This window comes from Manis pentadactyla, chromosome 2 (genome assembly GCF_030020395.1).
Source record: "Manis pentadactyla isolate mManPen7 chromosome 2, mManPen7.hap1, whole genome shotgun sequence".
Classification (NCBI taxonomy): domain Eukaryota; kingdom Metazoa; phylum Chordata; class Mammalia; order Pholidota; family Manidae; genus Manis; species Manis pentadactyla.
The window spans coordinates 112,020,634-112,042,176 of record NC_080020.1 but is presented as its reverse complement, the minus strand read 5'-3'; the positions used below and the strand labels follow the sequence as shown (position 1 = coordinate 112,042,176).

General features: G+C 38.9%; 1 protein-coding gene across 6 annotated transcripts in view; it reads right to left on the bottom strand.

Annotated features, from left to right (window-relative positions):
• Window positions 1–21,543, bottom strand: part of CPLANE1 (ciliogenesis and planar polarity effector complex subunit 1) — a 202,807-nt gene that overhangs the window by 146,872 nt on the left and 34,392 nt on the right. The gene's annotated exons all lie outside the window — the stretch shown is intronic.

Here is a 21,543-nt window from a genome sequence, read left to right as displayed (position 1 = left end):
AAGTGTGATTTTTCAACAACACTGATTAAATGACAAGATTTCAGTATGACCTGAGATTAAATATAAAGGGTATAATTCTTTTCAGCCATCTGTACTTTTCCCTAATTAGAGCAATTGAATTAGAATCTTGAAAATACAATGATAGGACTGTTATTTAAACAAAAACAAAACCATATTGCTATGATTTGGACTCCCTCCTTCAAAATAAAACTGGAAGATGGTTTATCTGGGTTTCTGCTCCTTGAAATGATTAGTCTCTCACATAACCTACATATGCCATGCCCACAGCAAGCACTAACACAACAAACACATCTGAATAGAAACTAAAAATTTTGTCAATCACTTGAATGTTTAACTCTATATAGGCAAAAGGCAGGAGATTGACTAAATTTTTACAATTTTCTTTAGTCACTATGAGCAAGGCACTGTACTATTATTAGAAGAACCTGAATGATAAAGGTTCTGAAAATTTTACTGCTCTCAAAATCAAACCAAATAAGCAACTCAAATCCCCAATACATTCTGACACTACTTCTGATTAGATTCCCATGAAATATATCCTATAAGTCAAACCTAATTTCAAATTATAGAATTTAAAGGATATAGACAAAGTTTTAGGTATTTAAATTTTCAATAATCAGTCTCAAGCATGGGAAAAGAAGAAAAGATTTTCCTACCCTCACCTCTCACTGGGAAGATATTTACATAGGAAATGAAAAGATGTGTCTGCACAGAGAATGCAAGTAGTGACTCTGTGGCATCTTGCCACACTGATGGACAGTGACTGCAGTGGTGGGGGGTGGGGAGAAATAGACAATATAAGTGAGTGTAATAACCACAATATTGCTCATGTGAAACCTTCATAAGATTGTATATCAATGATAACTTAATAAAAAAAATGCGTCTGAGCATTTATGAAAGCTTATGAATCTGTCCAGAAACAATTAAATAATTCTATCACCTTTTATCCTAGAGTGTGATAAATATCAGTCTTCCTTATGTATGTAAAGTGATCTGTAAATATAAAGATCATGAGCAAACAGCAAAAGTCCTATAAACATTGTAGGATCGGAAAGACAAAAAATTGAGACAAATATTCTAAGTACCAGGATTTTATCTTTTTAAAAATATTTTTCTAAAAACCACATGAAATACTACCTCCCCTCTTCAGTGAAACAATATAGATTAAGGATACAATTTGTCAGAAATGATACTACCAAAAACAGGCAACACAAGTGACAAACACCTGATTGTGACAAAAAAAGAGTTTAAATATAAAATAACTGTAATAATAATATAAGATGTGCATAGAAATGACCAATATACACATCTGAGAGTATTGGAAGCAAGTAAAAAAGTGAGAGAAAGGGAATGGGCAAGATGGCGGCGTGAGTAGAGCAGCGGAAATCTCCTCCCAAAAACATATATATTTTTGAAAATACAACAAATACAACTATTCCGAAAAGAGAGACCAGAAGATACAGAAAAACAGCCAGGCTACATCTAAACCTGTGAGAACCCAGTGCCTCACGAAGGGGGTAAGATACAAGCCACAGCCCTGCGGGATCCGAGCACCCCTCACCCCAGCTTCCGGTGGGAGGAGAAAAGTCTGAGCGGGGAGGGAGAGGGAGCCCAGGATTGCTAAATACCCAGCCCTAGCCTCTGCACCGGAGCGCAGACACACAGTGTGTGATGTGCCGGATGCTAGGGAAACAGGACAAAATCTGTGAGCGGGTACCCGCAGCTGGGGCACCTGGGACAAAAAAAAGAGACTGCTTTTTGAAAGTCTCAAAGGGACAGGGACCCCACAGCTGGACGGAGGCGTCCCAGAACAATCAGCTCAGAAGCTGGGAACCCAGGGAACTCTAGGCGCCCTAACACCGTGGGCGGCAGTGCAGCTCCGAGGACCCTCATGGCGATAAACAGCCTTGCACCAGTTCCCGCTCCGGCACGGACCCGCCATAGCGGAGCAGCAGCCTGAGAACAGCCACGCCCACAGCAAGTGGGCACGGAGCTTCCTTCACAGCGGCCGGACAAGAATCACAAACCCCATCTGTGCACAACTGCCCAGCACAAGCGGCTAAAGGTCACCGTTCTCCAAGAAGAGGAAGGCCACAAACTAGCAAGAAGGGACGTTCTCCCAGCTAACATGGGCCAACTACCCACGCTATTGCCATGAAAATGCAGAAGAATTTGATACAGACCAGAATAACCCAGACAGTCTCCCCGAAAAGGAATCTGGGGGGATACATTTAACCAATCTTCCTGAAAAAGAATTTAAAATTAAGGTCATAACCATGCTGATGGACATGCAGAGAAATATGCAAGAGCTAAGGAGGGAGAATACAGAAATAAAACAAACTCTGGAAGGATTTAAAAGCAGAATGGATGAGATGCAAGAGGCCATTGATTAATTAGAAACCAGAGAACAGGTACGCACAGAAGCTGACACAGAGAGAGATAAAAGGATCTCCAGGAATGAAACAATAATAAGAGAACTGTGTGACCATTCCAAAAGGAAAAATATTCGCATTATAGGGGTACCAGAAGAAGAAGAGAGAGAAAAAGGGATAGAAAGTGTCTTTGAAGAAATAATTGCTGAAAACCTCCCCAAACTGTGGGAGGAAATAGTCGCTCAGACCACAGAAGTACACAGAACTCTCAACAGAAGGGACCCAAAGAGGACAACACCAAGACACATAATAATTAAAATGGCAAAGCTCAAGGACAAGGACAAAATTTTAAAGGCAGCTAGAAAGAGAAAAAAGGTCACCTACAAAGGAAAACCCAACAGGCTATGATCAGACTTCTCAACAGAAACCTTCCAGGCCAGAAGAGAATGGCATGATATATTCAATGCAATGAAACAGAAGGGCCTTGAACCAAGAATACTGTATCCAGCATGATTATCACTTAAATATGAAGGAGGGATTAAACAATTCTCAGACAAGCAAAAGTTGAGGGAATTTGCCTTCCACAAAACACCTGTACAGGGTATTTGAGAGGGACTGCTCTAGATGGGAGCACTCCTAAGGCTAAACAGATGTCACCAGAGAAAATAAAATCATACCAAAGAAAGCAGACCAAGCAAATACTAACTAAAGGCAAAAAATAAAATCAACTAACCACAAAAGCAGTCAAAGGGAACACAAAAGAGCACAGAATAAAACACCCAACAAATGAAGAATGGAGAAGGAGGAATAAGAAGGGAAGGAAATAAAGAATCATCAGACAGTGTTTACAATAGCTCAATAAGCGAGTTAAGATAGACAGAAAGATACTAAAGAAGCTAACCTTGAACCTTTGGTAAGCACGAATCTAAAGCCTGCAATGGCAATAAGTACATATCTTTCAATAATCACCCTAAATGCAAATGGACTGAATGCACCAATCAAAATACACAGGGTAATGGAATAAATAAAAGAGCAAGACCCATCTATATACTGCCTACAAGAGACTCACCTAAAACTCAAAGATATGCACAGACTAAAAGTCAAGGGACGTAAAAAGATATTTAATGCAAACAAGGAGAAAAAAGCAGGTATTATAGTACTAGTATCAGACAAAATAGACTTCAAAACAAAGAAAGTAACAAGAGATAAAGAAGGACATTACATAGTGATAAAGGGCTCAGTCCAACAAGAGGATATAACTATTATAAATATGTATGCACCCAACACAGTAGCACCAGCATATGTGAAACAAATAGTAAAAGAATTAAAGGAGGAAATAGAATGAAATGCACTCATTTTAGGAGACTTCAACACACCACTCACTCCAAAGGATAGATACACCAGACAGAAAATAAGTTCAGGACACAGAGGCACTGAACAACACATTAGAACAGAAGGACCTAATAGACATCTATAGAACTCTACATCTAAAAGCAACAGGATACACATTCTTCTCAAGTGCACATGGAACATTCTCCAGAATAGACCACATACTAGGCCACAAAAAGAGCCTCAGTAAATTCCAAAAGATTGAAATTCTACCAACCAACTTTTCAGACACAAAGGTATAAAACTAGAAATAAATTGTACAAAAGAAAATAAAAAAGCCCACAAACACATGGAGGCATAACAGCATGCTCCTAAATAATCAATGGATCAAAAACGAAATTAAAATAGAGATCAAGCAATATATGGAAACAAATGACAACAACAACACAAAGCCTCAACTTCTGTGGGACGCAGCAAAAGCAGTCTTGAGAGGAAAGTATACAGTAATTTAGGCATACTTAAAGAAGGAAGAACAAACCCAAACGAATAGTCTAACGTCACAATTATCGAAATTGGAAAAAGAAGAACAAATGAGGCCTAAAGTCAGCAGAAGGAGGGACATAATTAAGATCAGAGAAGAAATAAATAAAATTGAGAAGAATAAAACAATAGAAAAAATAAATGAAATCAAGAGCTGGTTCTTTGAGAAAATAAACAAAATAGATAAGCCTCTAGCCAGACTTACTAAAAGAAAAAGAGAATCAACACACATCAACAGAATCAGAAACGAGAAAGGAAAAATCACGATGGACCCCACAGAAACACAGAGAATTTTAGAGAATACTATGAAAACATATATGCTAAGAAGCTGGAAAACCTAGAAGAAATGGACAACTTCCTAGAAAAATTAAAACTTCCAAAATTAAACAAGGAAGAAACACAAAATCTAAACAAACCAATTACCAGCAAAGAAATTGAATCGGTAATCAAAAAAACTACCCAAGAAAAAAACCCCTGGGCCAGATGGATTTACTTTGAAATTTTATCAGACATACAGTGAAGATATAATACCCATTCTCCTTAAAGTTTTCCAAAAATAGAAGAGGAGGGAATACTCCCAAACTCATTCTATGAAGCCAGCATCACCCTAATACCAAAACCAGGCAAAGACCCCATCAAAAAAGAAAATTACAGACCAATATCCCTGATAAACATAGATGCAAAAATACTCAACAAAATATTAGCAAACCGAATCAACAGGATCATACAACATGACCAAGTGGGATTCATCCCAGAGATGCAAGGATGGTACAACACTTGAAAATCCATGAACATCATCCACCACATAAATAAAAAGGACAAAAACCACAAGATCATCTCCATAAATGCTGAAAAAGCATTCAACAAAATTCAACATCCATTCATGATAAAAACTCTCAACAAAATGGGCATGGGGGCAAGTACCTCAACATAATAAAGGGAATATATGATAAACCCACAGACAACATCATAATGAACAGCAAGAAGCTGACAGCTTTTCCTCTGAGATCCAGTACATGACAGGGATGCCCACTCTCCCCATTATTATTCAACATAGTACTGGAGGTGCTAGCCACAGCAATTAGACAAAACAAAGAAATACAAGGAATCCAGATTAGTAAAGGAGAAGTAAAACTGTTACTATTTCCAGTTGACATGATATTGTACGTAAAAAACCCTAAAGACTCCACTCCAAAACTACTAGAACTAATATCGGAATTCAGCAAAGTTACAGGATACAAAAGTAACACACAAAACTCTGTGGCTTTCCTATACACTAACAATGAACCAATAGAGAGAGAAATCAGGAAAACAATTCCATTCACAACTGCATCAAAAATAATAATAATATACCTAGGAATAAACCTAACCAAGGAAGTGAAAGATCTATACCCTGAAAACTATAAGACACTCTTAAAAGAAATTAAAGAGGACAAATGGAAACTCATCCCATGCTCTTGGCTAGGAATAATTAATATCATCAAAATGGCCATCCTGCCCAAAGCAGTCTAAAGATTTGATTTGGTGTAATCCCTATCAAATTACCAACAACATTCTTCAACGACCTGGAACAAATAGTTCAAAAATTCGTATGGAAACACCAAAGATCCCAAATAGCCAAAACAATCCTGAGAAGGAAGAATAAAGTGGGAGGGATCTCGCTCCCAAACTACAAGCTCTACTACAAAGCCACAGTAATCAAGACAATTTGGTACTGGCACAAGAACAGAGCCACAGACCAGTGGAACAGAATAGAGACTACAGACATTAACCCAAGCATACATGGTCAATTAATATACGATAAAGGAGGCATGGACATACAATGGGGAAATGACAGTCTCTTCAACAGATGGTGCTGGCAAAACTGGACAGCTACATGTAAGAGAATGAAACTGGATCACTGTCTAACCCCATACACAAAAGTAAATTCGAAATGGATCAAAGACCTGAATGTAAGTCATGAAACTATAAAACTCTTAGAAAAAAACATAGGAAAAAATCTCTTGGACATAAACATGAGCAACTTCTTCATGAACATATCTCCCCAGGAAACGGAAACAAAAGCAAAAATGAACAAGTGGGACTACATCAAGCTGAAAAGCTTCTGTACAGCAAAGGACACCATCAATAGAACAAAAAGGCATCCTACAGTATGGGAGAATATATTCGTAAATGACAGATCTGATAAAGAGTTGGCATCCAAAATATATAAAGAGCTCACACACCTCAACAAACAAAAAGCAAATAATCCAATTAAAAAATGGGCAGAGGAGCTAACAGACAGTTCTCCAAAGAAGAAATTCAGATGGCCAACAGACACATGAAAAGATGCTCCACATTGCAAGTCAACAGAGAAATGCAAATTAAAACCACAATGAGATATCACCTCACACCAGTAAAGACTGCCACCATCCAAAAGACAAACAACAACAAATGTTGGCGAGGTTGTGGAGAAAGGGGAACCCTCCTACACTGCTGGTGTGAATGTAAATTAGTACAACCATTGTGGAAAGCAGTATGGAGGTTCCTCAAAAAGCTCTAAATAGAAATACCATTTGACCCAGGAATTCCACTTCTAGGAATTTACCCTAAGAATGCAGCAGCCCAGTTTGGAAAAGACAGATGCACCCCTATGTTTATCGTAGCACTATTCACAATAGCCAAGAAATGGAAGCAACCTAAATAGATGAATGGATAAAAAAGATGTGGTACACATACACAATGGAATATTATTCAGCCATAAGAAGAAAACAAATCCTACCATTTGCAACAACATGGATGGAGCTAGAGGGTAGGTATTATGCTCAGTGAAATAAGCCAGGTGGAGAAAGATAAGTACCAAATGATTTGACTCATATGTGGAGTATAAGAACAAAGAAAAACTGAAGGAACAAAACAGCAGCAGAATCACAGAACCCAAGAATGGACTAACAGTTACCAAAGGGAAAGGGACTGGGAAGGATGGGTGGAAAGGGAGGGATAAGGGCAGGGAAGAAGAAAGGGGGCATTATGATTAGCATGTATAATGTGGGGGGGGCATAGGGTAGGCTGTACAACACAGAGAAGACAAGTAGTGATTCTACAGCATCTTACTTCGCTGATGGACAGTGACTGTAATGGGGTTTGTTGGGGGGAGTTGGTGAAGGCGGGAGCCTAGTAAACATAATGTTCTGTTTATAATTGTAGATTAATGATAAAATTTTTTTTTTAAGCTGAGAGAAAGGAGCACAGGCTTCTCAAGGAGAAAAGGCAGGAAGCACTGTCTGACTGAGTGACAACAGCAGAAGGGGACATAGTGGAGGTGGATTAGGGAGCAGTCAGATCGTGAAAGAAACTGAGCACCTATTTCTCTGCTGAAACCAGCTCCCTGAAAGAAATCATGATCAGCTCAGGACTGACCGTTCTTCCCCAGGGAAGCAGAGACTTAATAGAAGAGGCAACACTAGACAATTTCCCCTGTAATCCTACAGCATAGGGACCAGAACCTCCTGAAGAATTCCAGGTGAGACTAGAAACTAACACGACCGTTGAAGCATCCAAGTGAGTAAAGACAGTCCTCTACTCCTACTCACATCCTGAGACACTTACCGAGGAGTCTGAACACATAGTTCAACATCCGGTTCTGTGCCCACCTTTTCCTACCACTATTAACTCCTAATCAATTACACATGGAACTGCTTTAACCTGTGTGTGCCTTGCACATATTTGTCAGTTCATATTACTTCCTCAGTAAAGCCCTTCAACAACTTCCGATTTTACTTAAAATAAGATTCCTTATGCTGGCTTACATTGTCTGGCTCCTGTCCATCTCTGACTCATCTCACATCACTCTCCATCTCACATTCTATGATCAAGCCACACCAGTCTTTCAGTTTCTCAAATACATAAACTTTTATTTTGTTCTGAGGCTCTTGCACAAGCTCAAGTGAGAATGTTTTATGTCTTAATGTGTCTGTGGTTGGCTCTTTCTAGTCATCAAGAGTTCACCCTAAATGTCCTCGTCTCAGAGAGTTCCTCCCTATATGCACCATCTGAAATAGCCATTCAGTCACACTGCATTACTCTGTTTCAATTCTCTACATAAAAATGATTGCCATTTGATATATCTTATGTATTAATTTTTTTAATTTTTTGCCTAACCTATTACATGTAAGCTCCATAAAAGAACAAATATTTTGTCTGCTTTATTCATGACATGGCAGTTAAGTCTGTTTCACATATCAAAACAAAACAAAACAAAAAAAAACGTACACATTTTCACTACACTAAGCTCATATAGTACAAGCTAACATATTTCCAGCACCCAAAACACAAGCTGCCACATAGCAAACACTTAATAAAAACTAGTAGAATGAGGTTATTGGCTTAAAGATGGCGGTGTGAGTGGTGAGACAGAGGCCTCCTCCCAAAACCACATATAATATGAAAATATAATTAATACAACTAATTCTGAATTAGCAGCAGGAGAGAACGCTGTGCCAGACTGCATAAACCTGGAGAAGAGAACAGACCTCACGGAACAGGGCACCAAAGCCGCACCCCTGCAATCCCAAACATCGCTCCAGGGACTGAGCAGCTCCAGAGAGTAGACCTTCTGGGCACTAGAGGGAGCCACAAACGAATAGGAAACGTCAAAGGAACCTGGTTCAACCCAAAATCCCAGAAACACCAGAAAAAGGTCCAAGTGAAACTGAACACATAAACCTTCCTGAGAGATTTCAAATAAAAATCATAAACATGCTAATGGAGGTACCCAAAAATATTCAAGAACTCAGGGAAGAATTCCAGATGGAGATTCAATCATTATGGAATACAATATAACAAATGAAACATAAAACGGAGGGATTGAAAAGCAGACTAGATATAGTGGAGGAGATGGTAAATTGACTAGAAATTAGACTACAGGAATACAAAGAAGCTGAGGCACAGAGAGAAAAAAAGATCTATAGAAATGAAAGAATATTGAGAGAACACTGCAACCAATCGAAGCGGAACAATATTCACATTACAGGAGTACCAGAAGTAGAAGAGAGAGAAAAAAAGATAAAGTGTCAAAAAAAACATTGGAATGAAGGAGATATCTAAGCTGGCCTATGCATACAGTAAAACAACAAATTTGACTGGATCTATACTGTCGGAACTCAACCAAGAATTAGGAGAAGTGCTAGTTGCAGCGCTCCAAAATCTTGAGACTACAGACTATCTACTGTTAAAAGAACATATGGGAAGTGAACAGTTCCCAGGAATGTGTTGTCTTAATTTGTCTGATTTTTCTCAAACTATTCAAATTCAGTTAGAAAATTTCCATCATATCATTGATAAGTTTTCACAAATGCCTAGGGTGCCTAACTGGTTTTCTGGGTTTCACTGGAGATGGCTGGTAATTGTAGGTCTGCTTTGGTTATGCAGCTGTATTCCTATTATCTTAATGTGTGTGCACAATTTAATTAGTAGTTTAAAACCTATACATGCTTATGTTACTCTACAAGAAGATATGTCAAAGAAATAATCAATCTTCCCATGTTTTCTTCCGTCTGCTACTTCTATAGCTTTTCTTCTTCCTTCCTAATTACAACCCTTAAGTAGAATTCATGCCTCATAATGAAATTACCAAGTATCATAATTCTTCCAACTGGTAAAGATACCTCAAGACAAATGCTGGGCATAGAAGCTACAGGGCATAAATCTGCAAAGAAATAAAAAGCTAACCATTTCAAACAATAAGGCTTCTCTCTCACTTACCAACTTTACATTTCCCTGTATGGCCCCGGAAGATGACTGGTTAGCCAGAGACGGGTAAGATTCCTCAAGGGAGGAACAACTTAAGACAGGCACAGTCCCAGGGGGGCCATCAGGTAAGAAATTGGGGATCAACAGAGGTGAGCCTTAGAACCCCACCCCCCCTCTTTTGAGAGAAATCTTCTGCATCCGTGGATGTTTTGTTGCCCTTGTCTAGCTTGGATTAATACTTAGTCTATAGGCACACACCTGATCATCTACATTTGCCCTCTTACAGCACTAAACTATGTTTTCTACCTTTATCTTGCATCTACCTACCACTTCAGCATTTAATTTAAAAAAATAATAATAATAATAACAATAATAATAATAAGGGAGAAATGTGGGATTCACATATAAATCAAGTATAAAAATCAAACGAATATTCATATTTGACCTGATTGTTTATAGTTCATAATGCGTGATCAAAACAGAAATTTTCTGTGATGACTGCCCTTGCACTGTTCACCATGTAAGAACTTATTCGCTATGTAAAAATTTGTTCACCATGTAAGAACATGTTCATTATGCTTCATAAGATTGGAGACTGTTGAGAACTAGGCTTGGGGTTGATTAATGATTGTGCATTGAGTCCCCTGTACAGAATTTTATTGTTGTTAATAATCATTTGATCAATAAATATGAGAGATGCCCTCTCAAAAAAAAAAAAAAGATTAAGTGTCCTTGAAGAGGTAATTTCTGAAAACTTCCCCAATCTGGGGAAGGAGGTGCCTGGGGAAGGGGAATCTCAGGCCAAGGAGGTGCACGGATTTCCCAACACAAGGGACCCAAGGAAGACAACACCAAGACATATAGTATTTAAAATGGCAAAGATCAAGGATGAGAAAAGACTATTAAAAGCAGCCAGAGAGATAAATAAGATAACATACAAAGGAAAACCCATCAGGCTATCATCAGACTTCTCAGCAGAAACGTTACACACCAGAAGGGAGTGTCATTATACATTCAACAAAATGAAACAAAAGGGCCTCAAACCAAGAATACTCTACACAGCAAGATTACCATTTAAATTTGAAGGAGGGATTAAACAATTTCCAGATAAGCAAAAGCTGACAGAATTTACCTCCCACAAACCGTCTCTACACTGTATTTTGGAGGGACTGCTATAGATGGAAGTGTTCCAAAGGCTATATAGCTGTCACCAGAGGAAATAAAACCACAGTAAAGAAAGGAGAACAATTAATTACTAAGCAGATGCAAAATTAAATCAACTACCCGCAAAGTCAGTCAAGGGATAGACCAAGACTAAAGAATATGATACCTAATATACAAAGAATGGAGGAGGAAGAAAAGGGAGGGGAAAAAAAGAACCTTTAGATTGTGTTTCTAATAGCATACTAAGTGAGTTGCTAGACTGTTGGATAGTAAGGAAGTTGCCCTTGAAACTTAAGTAACCACAAATCTAAACCCTGCAATGGCAATAACTACATACATATCAATAATCACCCTAAATACAAATGGTCTGAATGCACCAATCAAAAGATATAGAGTCACTGAATGGATTAAAAAAAACACCCATCTATATGCTGCCTAAAAGAGACTCACTTGAAACCCAAAGACATACACAGACTAAAAGTGAAGGGATAGAAAAAGATATTTCATGCAATTAATATGGAGAAAAAAGCAGGAATTGCAGAAAAAACAGTTGTAACAGACAAAACAGTTGTAACAGATAAAATAGACTTCAAAAAAAAGAAAGTCACAAGAGACAAAGAAGGACATTACATAATGATAAAGGGGTCAGTCCAACAAGAGGATATAATCATTATAAATATTTATGCGTGCAACACAGAAGCACCTACATACGTGAAACAAATACTAGCAGAATTAAAGGAGAAACAGAATGCAATGCATTCATTTTAGAAGACTTCAACACATCACTCACTCCAAAGGACAGATCAACCAGACAGAAAATAAATAAGAACACAGAGTCACTAAACAACACATTAGAACAAATGGACCTAACAGACATCTACGTAATATTCCACCCAAATGCAGTAGGATACACATTCCTCTCAAGGGCATATGTAACATTTTCAAGAATAGATCATGTACAAGACCACAAAAAGAGCCTCAGTAAATTCAGAAAGACTGAAATTGTGAAAACCAGCTTCTCAGATGACAAAGGTATGGAACTAGAAATAAATTATGCAAAGAAACCAAAAAATCCCACAAACACATGGAGGCTTAACAAAATGCTACTAAATAATCAATGGATCAATGACCAAATTAAAACACAGTCCAAGCAATATATGTAGACAAATGAAAACAATAATTCAACACCGCACAATCTGGGGAACAAAGCAGGGCCGTGCTAAGAGGGAAGTTTATTGCAATACAGGCTTACCTCAGGAAAGAACAATCCCATATAAACAGACTAAAGCCACAATTAATGAAACTGGTAAAAGAACAAATGAGGCCCAAAGTCAGTAGAAAGAGGGACATAATAAAGATCACAGCAGAAATAAATAAAATTGAGAAGAATAAAACAACAGAAAGAACAATGGTAGCAGGAGCTAGTTCTTTGAGAAAATTAATAAAATAGATAAACCCCTAGCCAGACTTATCAAGAAAAAAACAGAGTCTACACACATAAACAGAATCAGAAATAAGAAAGGAAAAATCGGGGGGATGGGCGGAAGATGGTGGCGTGAGTAGAGCAGCGGAAATCTCCTCCCAAAACCACATATATCTATGAAAATATAACAAAGACAACCCTTCCTAGAATAAAGACCAGAGGACACAGGACAATATCCAGAACACATCCGCACCTGAGAGAACCCAGCGCCTCGCGAAGGGGGTAAGATACAAGCCCCGGCCCAGCGGGAGCCGAGCGCCCATCCACCCAACTCCCGGCGGGAGAAGAATAGGCAGAGCGGGAGGGAGACGGAGCCCAGGACTGCCGAACACCCAGCCCCAGTCATCCGGGCCAGAGTGCAGACATAGTACGTGCCCAGGGGGCCCTTGAGGCTAGGGAAACAGGGCAGCAAGAAGAGTGAGTGGGCACCGGAGGCCAGGCGCCGGAGGACAAAAGAAAAGCGACCAACCAATTTTTCTGTTTGTTTGTTTGTTTTCGTTTTTGTTTTGCTTTGGCGAGCGCTTTTTGGAAGTCTTAAAGGGATAGGGACCCCAATACTAGGGAAACAGGGCAGCAAGAACAGTGAGTGGGCACCAGTGGCCTGGCACTGGAGGACACCAGAAAAACGAGCGACCATTTTTTTTTTTCCTGTTTTGTATTGGCGAGCACTTTGTGGAAGTCTTAAAGGAATAGGGACCCCAATACTAGGGAAACAGGGTACCAAGACTGGTGAGCAGATGCCTGAGGCTAGCACCGGAGAATAAAGAAAAATGAGTGGCCACTTTTTTTTTTTTTTCTTTGTGGTTGCTGTTTTGTTTTGGCGGGTGCTTTTTGGAAGTCTTAAAGGGGGAGGGTGGGACACTTAATCCAGAGGTAGGGAATCCGGGGATCTCTGGGCACCCTAACCCCTGGGCTGCACGGAGCAGGTAGGCCCCTTACAGAGATAAATAGCCTCCCAGCTGCTCCCCCTCCAACACGACTCCACCACTTTGGAACAGCTGCCCAAGCCAGGCCACGCCGACAGCAACAGCGAAGATAAACTCCATAGCAGCCGGGCAGGAAGCAGAAACCCTGTCTGCACGCAGCTGCCCAGCACAAGCCACTGGAGGTCGCTGTTCTCCCAGGAGAGGAGGGCCACAAACCAACAAGAAAGGAAGTTCTTCCAGCCGTCACTCGTCCCAGTTCTGCAGACTATTCCTATCACCATGAAAAGGCAAAGCTACAGGCAGACAAAGATCACAGAGACAACACCAGAGAAGGAGACAGACCTAGCCAGTCTTCCTGAAAAAGAATTAAAAATAAGAATCATAAACATGCTGACAGAGATGCAGAGAAATACGCAAGAGAAATGGGATGAAGTCTGGAGGGAGATCACAGATGCCAGAAAGATCACAGAAATGAAACAAACTCTGGAAGGGTTTATAAGCAGAATGGATAGGACGCAAGAGGCCATGGATGGAACTGAAACCAGAGAACAGGAACGCATAGAAGCTGACATAGAGAGAGACAAAAGGATCTCCAGGGATGAAACAATATTAAGAGAACTGTGTGACCAATCCAAAAGGAACAAAATCCGTATTATAGAGGTTCCAGAAGAAGAAGAGAGAGGAAAAGAGATGTAAAGTATCTTAGAAGAAATAATTGCTGAAAACTTCCCCAAACTGGGGGAGGAAATAATCGAACAGACCACGGAAATACACAGAACCCCCAACAGAAAGGATCCAAGGAGGACAACACCAAGACACATAATAATTAAAATGACAAAGATCAAGGACAAGGAAAGAGTTTTAAAGACAGGTAGAGAGAAAAAGGTCACCTATAAAGGAAAACCCATCAGGCTAACATCAGACTTCTCGACAGAAACCCTACAGGCCAGAAGAGAATGGCATGATATATTTAATACAATGAAACAGAAGGGCCTTGAACCAAGGATACTGTATCTAGCACGACTATCATTCAAATATGATGGTGGGATTAAACAATTCTCAGACAAACAAAAGCTGACGGAATTTGCTTTCCACAAACCACCTCTACAGAACATCTTACAGGGACTGCTCTAGATGGGAGCACTACTAGAAAGAGCACAGCACAAAACACCCAACATATGAAGAAGCGAGGAGGAGGAATAAGAAGGGAGAGAAGAAAAGAATCTCCAGACACTGTATATAACAGCTCAATAAGCGGGCTAAGTTAGGCAGTAAGATACTAAAGAGGCTAACCTTGAAACTTTGGTAACCACGAATTTAAAGCCTGCAATGGCAATAAGTACATATCTTTCAATACTCACCCTAAATGTTAATGGGCTGAATGCACCAATCAAAAGACACAGAGTAATAGAATGGATAAAAAAGCAAGACCCATCTATATGCTGCTTACAAGAAACTCACCTCAAACCCAAAGACATGTACAGACTAAAAGTCAAGGGATGGGAAAACATATTTCAGGCAAACAACAGCGAGAAGAAAGCAGGGGTTGCAGTACTAATATCAGACAAAATAGACTTCAAAACAAAGAAAGTATCAAGAGATAAAGAAGGACACTACATAATGATAAAGGGCTCAGTCCAACAAGAGGATATAACCATTCTAAATATATATGCACCCAACACAGGAGCACCAGCATATGTGAAACAAATACTAACAGAACTAAAGGGGGAAATAGACTGCAATGCATTCATTCTAGGAGACTTCAACACACCACTCACCACAAAGGATAGATCCACCAGGCAGAAAATAAGTAAGGACACGGAAGCACTGAACAACACAGTAGAGCAGATGGACTTACTAGACATCTATAGAACTCTACATCCAAAAGCAACAGGATATACATTCTTCTCAAGTGCACATGGAACATTCTTCAGAATAGACCACATACTAGGCCACAAAAACAGCCTCAGAAAATTCCAAAATGTTAAAATCCTACCAACCAACTTTTCAGACCACAAAGGCATAAAACTAGAAATAAACTGCTCAAAGAAAGCAAAGAGGCTCACAAACACATGGAGGCTTAACAACACGCTCCTAAATAATCAATGGATCAATGACCAAATCAAAATGGAGATCCAGCAATATATGGAAACAAATGACAACAACAACACTAAGCCCCAACTTCTGTGGGACACAGCAAAAGCAGTCTTAAGAGGAAAGTATATAGCAATCCAAGCATATTTAAAAAAGGAAGAGCAATCCCAAATGAATGGTCTAATGTCACAATTATCGAAATTGGAAAAAGAAGAACACATGAGGCCTAAGGTCAGCAGAAGGAGGGACATAATTAAGATCAGAGAAGAAATAAATAAAATTGAGAAGAATAAAACAATAGCAAAAATCAATGAAACCAAGAGCTGGTTCTTCGAGAAAATAAACAAAATAGATAAGCCTCCAGCCAGACTTATTAAGAAGAAAAGAGAGTCAACACAAATCAACAGTATCAGAAACGAGAAAGGAAAAATCACGACGGACCCCACAGAAATACAAAGAATTATTAGAGAATACTAGGAAAACCTATATGCTAACAAGCTGGGAAACCTAGGAGAAATGTACAACTTCTTAGAAAAATACAACCTTCCAACATTGATCCAGAAAGAAACAGAAAATCTAAACAGACCAATTACCAGCAATGAAATTAAAGCAGTAATCAAAAAACTACCAAAGAACAAAACCCCCGCGCCAGATGGATTTACCTCGGAATTTTATCAGACATACAGGGAAGACATAATACCCATTCTCCTTAAAGTTTTCCAAAAAATAGAGGAGGAGGGGATACTCCCAAACTCATTCTATGAAGCTAACATCACCCCAATACCAAAACCAGGCAAAGACCCCACCAAAAAAGAAAACAACAGACCAATATCCCTGATGAACGTAGATGCAAAAATACTCAACAAAATATTAGCAAACCGAATTCAAAAATACATCAAAAGGATCATACACCATGACCAAGTGGGATTCATCCCAGGGATGCAAGGATGGTACATTCGAAAGTCCATCAACATCATCCACCACATCAACAAAAAGAAAGACAAAAAGCACATGATCATCTCCATAGATGCTGAAAAAGCATTTGACAAAGTTCAACATCAATTCATGACAAAAACTCCCAGCAAAATGGGAATAGAGGGCAAGTACCTCAACATAATAAAGGCCATCTATGATAAACCCACAGCCAACATTATATTGAACAGCGAGAAGCTGAAAGCATTTCCTCTGAGATCGGGAACTAGACAGGGATGCCCACTCTCTCCACTGTTATTTAACATAGTACTGGAGGTCCTAGCCATGGCAATCAGACAAAACAAAGAAATACAAGGAATCCAGATTGGTAAAGAAGAAGTTAAACTGTCACTATTTGCAGATGACATGATACTGTACATAAAACACCCTAAAGACTCCACCCCAAAACTACTAGAACTGATATCGGAATACAGCAAAGTTTCAGGATACAAAATCAACACACAGAAATCTGTGGCTTTCCTATACACTAACAATGAACCAACAGAAAGAGAAATCAGGAAAACAACTCCATTCACAATTGCATCAAAAAAATAAAATACCTAGGAATAAACCGAACCAAAGAAGTGAAAGACTTATACTCTGAAAACTACAAGTCACTCTTAAGAGAAATTAAAGGGGACACTAACAGATGGAAACTCATCCCATGCTCATGGCTAGGAAGAATTAATATCGTTAAAATGGCCATCCTGCCCAAAGCAATATACAGATTTGATGCAATCCCTATGAAACTACCAGCAACATTCTTCAATGAACTGGAACAAATAATTCAAAAATTCATATGGAAACACCAAAAACCCCGAATAGCCAAAGCAATCCTGAGAAAGAAGAATAAAGTAGGGGGGATCTCACTCCCCAACTTCAAGCTCTACTATAAAGCCATAGTAATCAAGACAATTTGGTACTGGCAAAAGAGTAGAGCCACAGACCAATGGAACAGACTAGAGAATCCAGACATTAACCCAGACATATATGGTCAATTAATATTTGATAAAGGAGCCATGGACATACAATGGCGAAATGACAGTCTCTTCAACAGATGGTGCTGGCAAAACTGGACAGCTACATGTAGGAGAATGAAACTGGACTATTATCTAACCCCATACACAAAAGTAAACTCAAAATGGATCAAAGACCTGAATGTAATTCATGAAACCATTAAACTCTTGGAAGAAAACATAGGCAAAAACCTCTTAGACATAAACATGAGTGACCTCTTCTTGAACATATCTCCCCGGGCAAGGAAAACAACAGCAAAAATGAATAAGTGGGACTATATTAAGCTGAAAAGCTTCTGTACAGCAAAAGACACCATCAATAGAACAAAAAGGAACCCCACAGTATGGGAGAATATATTTGAAAATGACAGATCCGATAAAGGCTTGACATCCAGAATATATAGAGAGCTCACACGCCTCAACAAACAAAAAACAAATAACCCAATTAAAAAATGGGCAGAGGAACTGAACAGACAGTTCTCCAAAACAGAAATACAGATGGCCAACAGACACATGAAAAGATGCTCCACATTGCTAATTATCAGAGATATGCAAATTAAAACTACAATGAGGTATCACCTCACACCAGTAAGGATGGCTGCAATCCAAAAGACAAACAACAACAACTGTTGGCGAGCCTGTGGAGAAAGGGGAACCCTCCTACACTGCTGGTGGGAATGCAAGTTAGTTCAACCATTGTGGAAAGCAGTATGGAGGTACATCAAAATGCTCAAAACAGACTTACCATTTGACCCAGGAATTGCACTCCTAGGAATTTACCCTAAGAATGCAGCTATCTACTATGAGAAAGACCAATGCACCCCTATGTTTATCGCAGCACTATTTCCAATAGCCAAGAATTGGAAGCAACCTAAATGTCCATCGATAGATAAATGGATAAAGAAGATGTGGTACATATACACAATGGAATACTACTCAGCCATAAGAAAAGGGCAAATCCAACCATTTGCAGCAACATGGATGGAGCTGGAGGGTATTATGCTCAGTGAAACAAGCCAAGCGGAGAAAGAGAAATACCAAATGATTTCACTTACCTGTGGAATATAAGAACAAAGGAAAAACTGAAGGAATAAAACAGCAGCAGAATCACAGAACTCAAGAATGGACTAACAGGTACCAAAGGGAAAGGGACTGGGGAGGATGGGTGGGTAGGGAGGGATAAGCAGGGGAGAAGTAGGGGGGTATTAAGATTAGCATGCATGGGGGGGTGGGAGAAAAGGGAGGGCTGTACAACACAGAGAAGGCAAGTAGTGATTCTACAACATTTTGCTATGCTGACGGACAGTGACTGTAAAGGGGTTTATAGGGGGGACCTGGTATATGGGAGAGCCTAGTAAACATAATATTCGTCATGTAAGTGTAGATTAGTGATACAAAAAAAAAAAAAAAAAAGGCAGTTCCTGTGTGGTAACCTCCAATGAGTTCTACACAAGGGTATAAAGGGCATATAAAAGTGTAGGCAAAAGGTCTGTTTGTGTTTATACAGAGGATCAAAGCCTAATTGGGCTACCACAAAAATGAACTAAGATACGATATGAAAAAGAACTTCCAACATCAGCGCTCTCTGGAAGACTCATGCCAGAAGATGATCATCAAAAAACCCCAACAAAGATCCACGCACTGCTACAGCTGTAGATGCACTCATCCCACCAGTTCCTGGACTTGCCATGGGAATGAAGAAGGAGATATCTAAGCTGGCCTGTGCATACAGTAAAACAACAAATTTGACTGGATCTATACTGTTGGAACTCAATCAAGAATTAGGAGAAGTGCAAATTGTAGCGCTCCAAAATCTTACAACTACAGACTATTTACTGTTAAAAGAACATAAGGATGTGAACATTCCCCAGGAATGAGTTGTTTTAATTTGTCTGATTTCTCTCAGACTGTTCAAGTTCAGTTGGACAATATCCACCATATCATAGATAAGTTTTCACAAATGCCTAAGGTGCCTATCTGGTTTTCTTGGTTTCACTGGAGATGACTGGTAAATACAGATATGCTTTGGTTATGTAACTATACTCCTATTATGTTAATGTGTGTGCACAATTTAAGTAGTGGCTTAAAACCTATACATCCTGAAGTTACTCTACAAGAAGATATGTCAAAGAAATAATCAATCTTCCCATGTTTTCTTCCGCCTGCTACTTCTATAGCTTTTCTTCTTCCTTCCTAATTACAACCCTTAAATAGAATTCGTGCCTCATATCAAATTTACCGAGTATCATAATTCTTCCAAGTGGTAAAGATACCTCAAGACAAATGCTGGGCATAGAAGCTACAGGGCATAAATATGCAAGGAAATAGAAAGCTAACCATTTCAAACAATAAGGCTTCTCTCTCACTTACCAACTTTACATTTCCCTGTATGGCCCCGGAAGATGACTGGTTAGCCAGAGACGGGTAAGATTCCTCAAGGGAGGAACAACTTAAGACAGGCACAGTCGCAGGGAGGTCATCAGGTGAGAAATTGGGGATCAACAGAGGTGACGCTTAGAACCTCACCCCCCCGTTCTGAGAGAAATCTTCTTCATCCGTGGATGTTTTATTGCCCTTGTCTAGCTTGGATTAACACATAGTCTACAGGCACACACCTGATCATCTACATTTGCTCTCTTACAACACTAAACTATGTTTTATACCTTTATCTTGTATCTACCTACCACTTCAGCATTTTATTAAAAATAATAATAATAAAGAGAGAAATGTGGTATCCACATATAAATCAAGTATAAAAATCAAATGAGTATTCATATTTGAACTGACTGTTTATAGTTCATAATGCATGAGCAAAACCAAAAGTTTCTGTGATGACTGCCCTTGTACTGTTCACTATGTAACTTATTCACTATGTAAGAATTTGTTCTCCATGTAAGAACTTGTTTGTTATGCCTCAGAAGATTGGAGACTGACGAAAATTAGGCTTGGGGTGGATTAATGATTGTGCATTGAGCATTGACTCCCCTATACAGAATTTTATTGTTGTTAACAACCATTTGATCAATAAATATGAGAGATGCCCTCACAAAAAAAAAAGTACACACTTCCAATGGTAAAATAAATAAGTAACCAGGATGTAATGTATAGCATAAGGAATATAGTCAAGATAATTGTAACAGCTTGGTATGGTGATACTTGGTACCTAGAATTGTCATGTATATAAATGTTGAATCACTATGTTGTACACCTGAAACTAATGTAATGTAATACTGTGTGTCAACTACCCTTCAATAAAAAATAATTATCTAAAAAAAAAAATAACACTAAAAAAAAAAAGAAAGGAAAAATCACTATGGATACCACAGAAATACAAAGAATTATTAAAGAATATTATGAAAAATCATATGCTAACAAATTGGATAATCTAGAAGAATTTGACAACTTTCTAGAAAAATACAACCTTCCAAAGCTGACCCAGGAAGAAATAGAAAATCTGAACAGACCAATTACCAGCAAAAAAATTGTATTGGTAATTAAAAACTACCTAAAAATAAAATTCCTGTACCAGATGGCTTCACTGCTGAATTGTACAATTTAGGGAAGACCTAATACCCATCATCCCTAAAGTTTTCCAGAAAATAGAAGAGCAGGGAATACTTCCAAACTCATTCTATGAGGCCAGCATCACTCTAATATCAAAACCCAGCAAGGACCCACAGAAATAGAAAATTAGAAACCAATATCCCTGATGAACACAGATACAAAAATACTCAACAAAATATTAGCAAACCAAATTCAATAGTACATCCAAAGGATTACCCATCATGATCAAGTGGAATTTATTCCAGGGATGCAGGGATGGTTACACAATTCGAAAATCCATCAACATCATACACCACATCAATGAAAATGACAAAAATCATATGATCATTTCA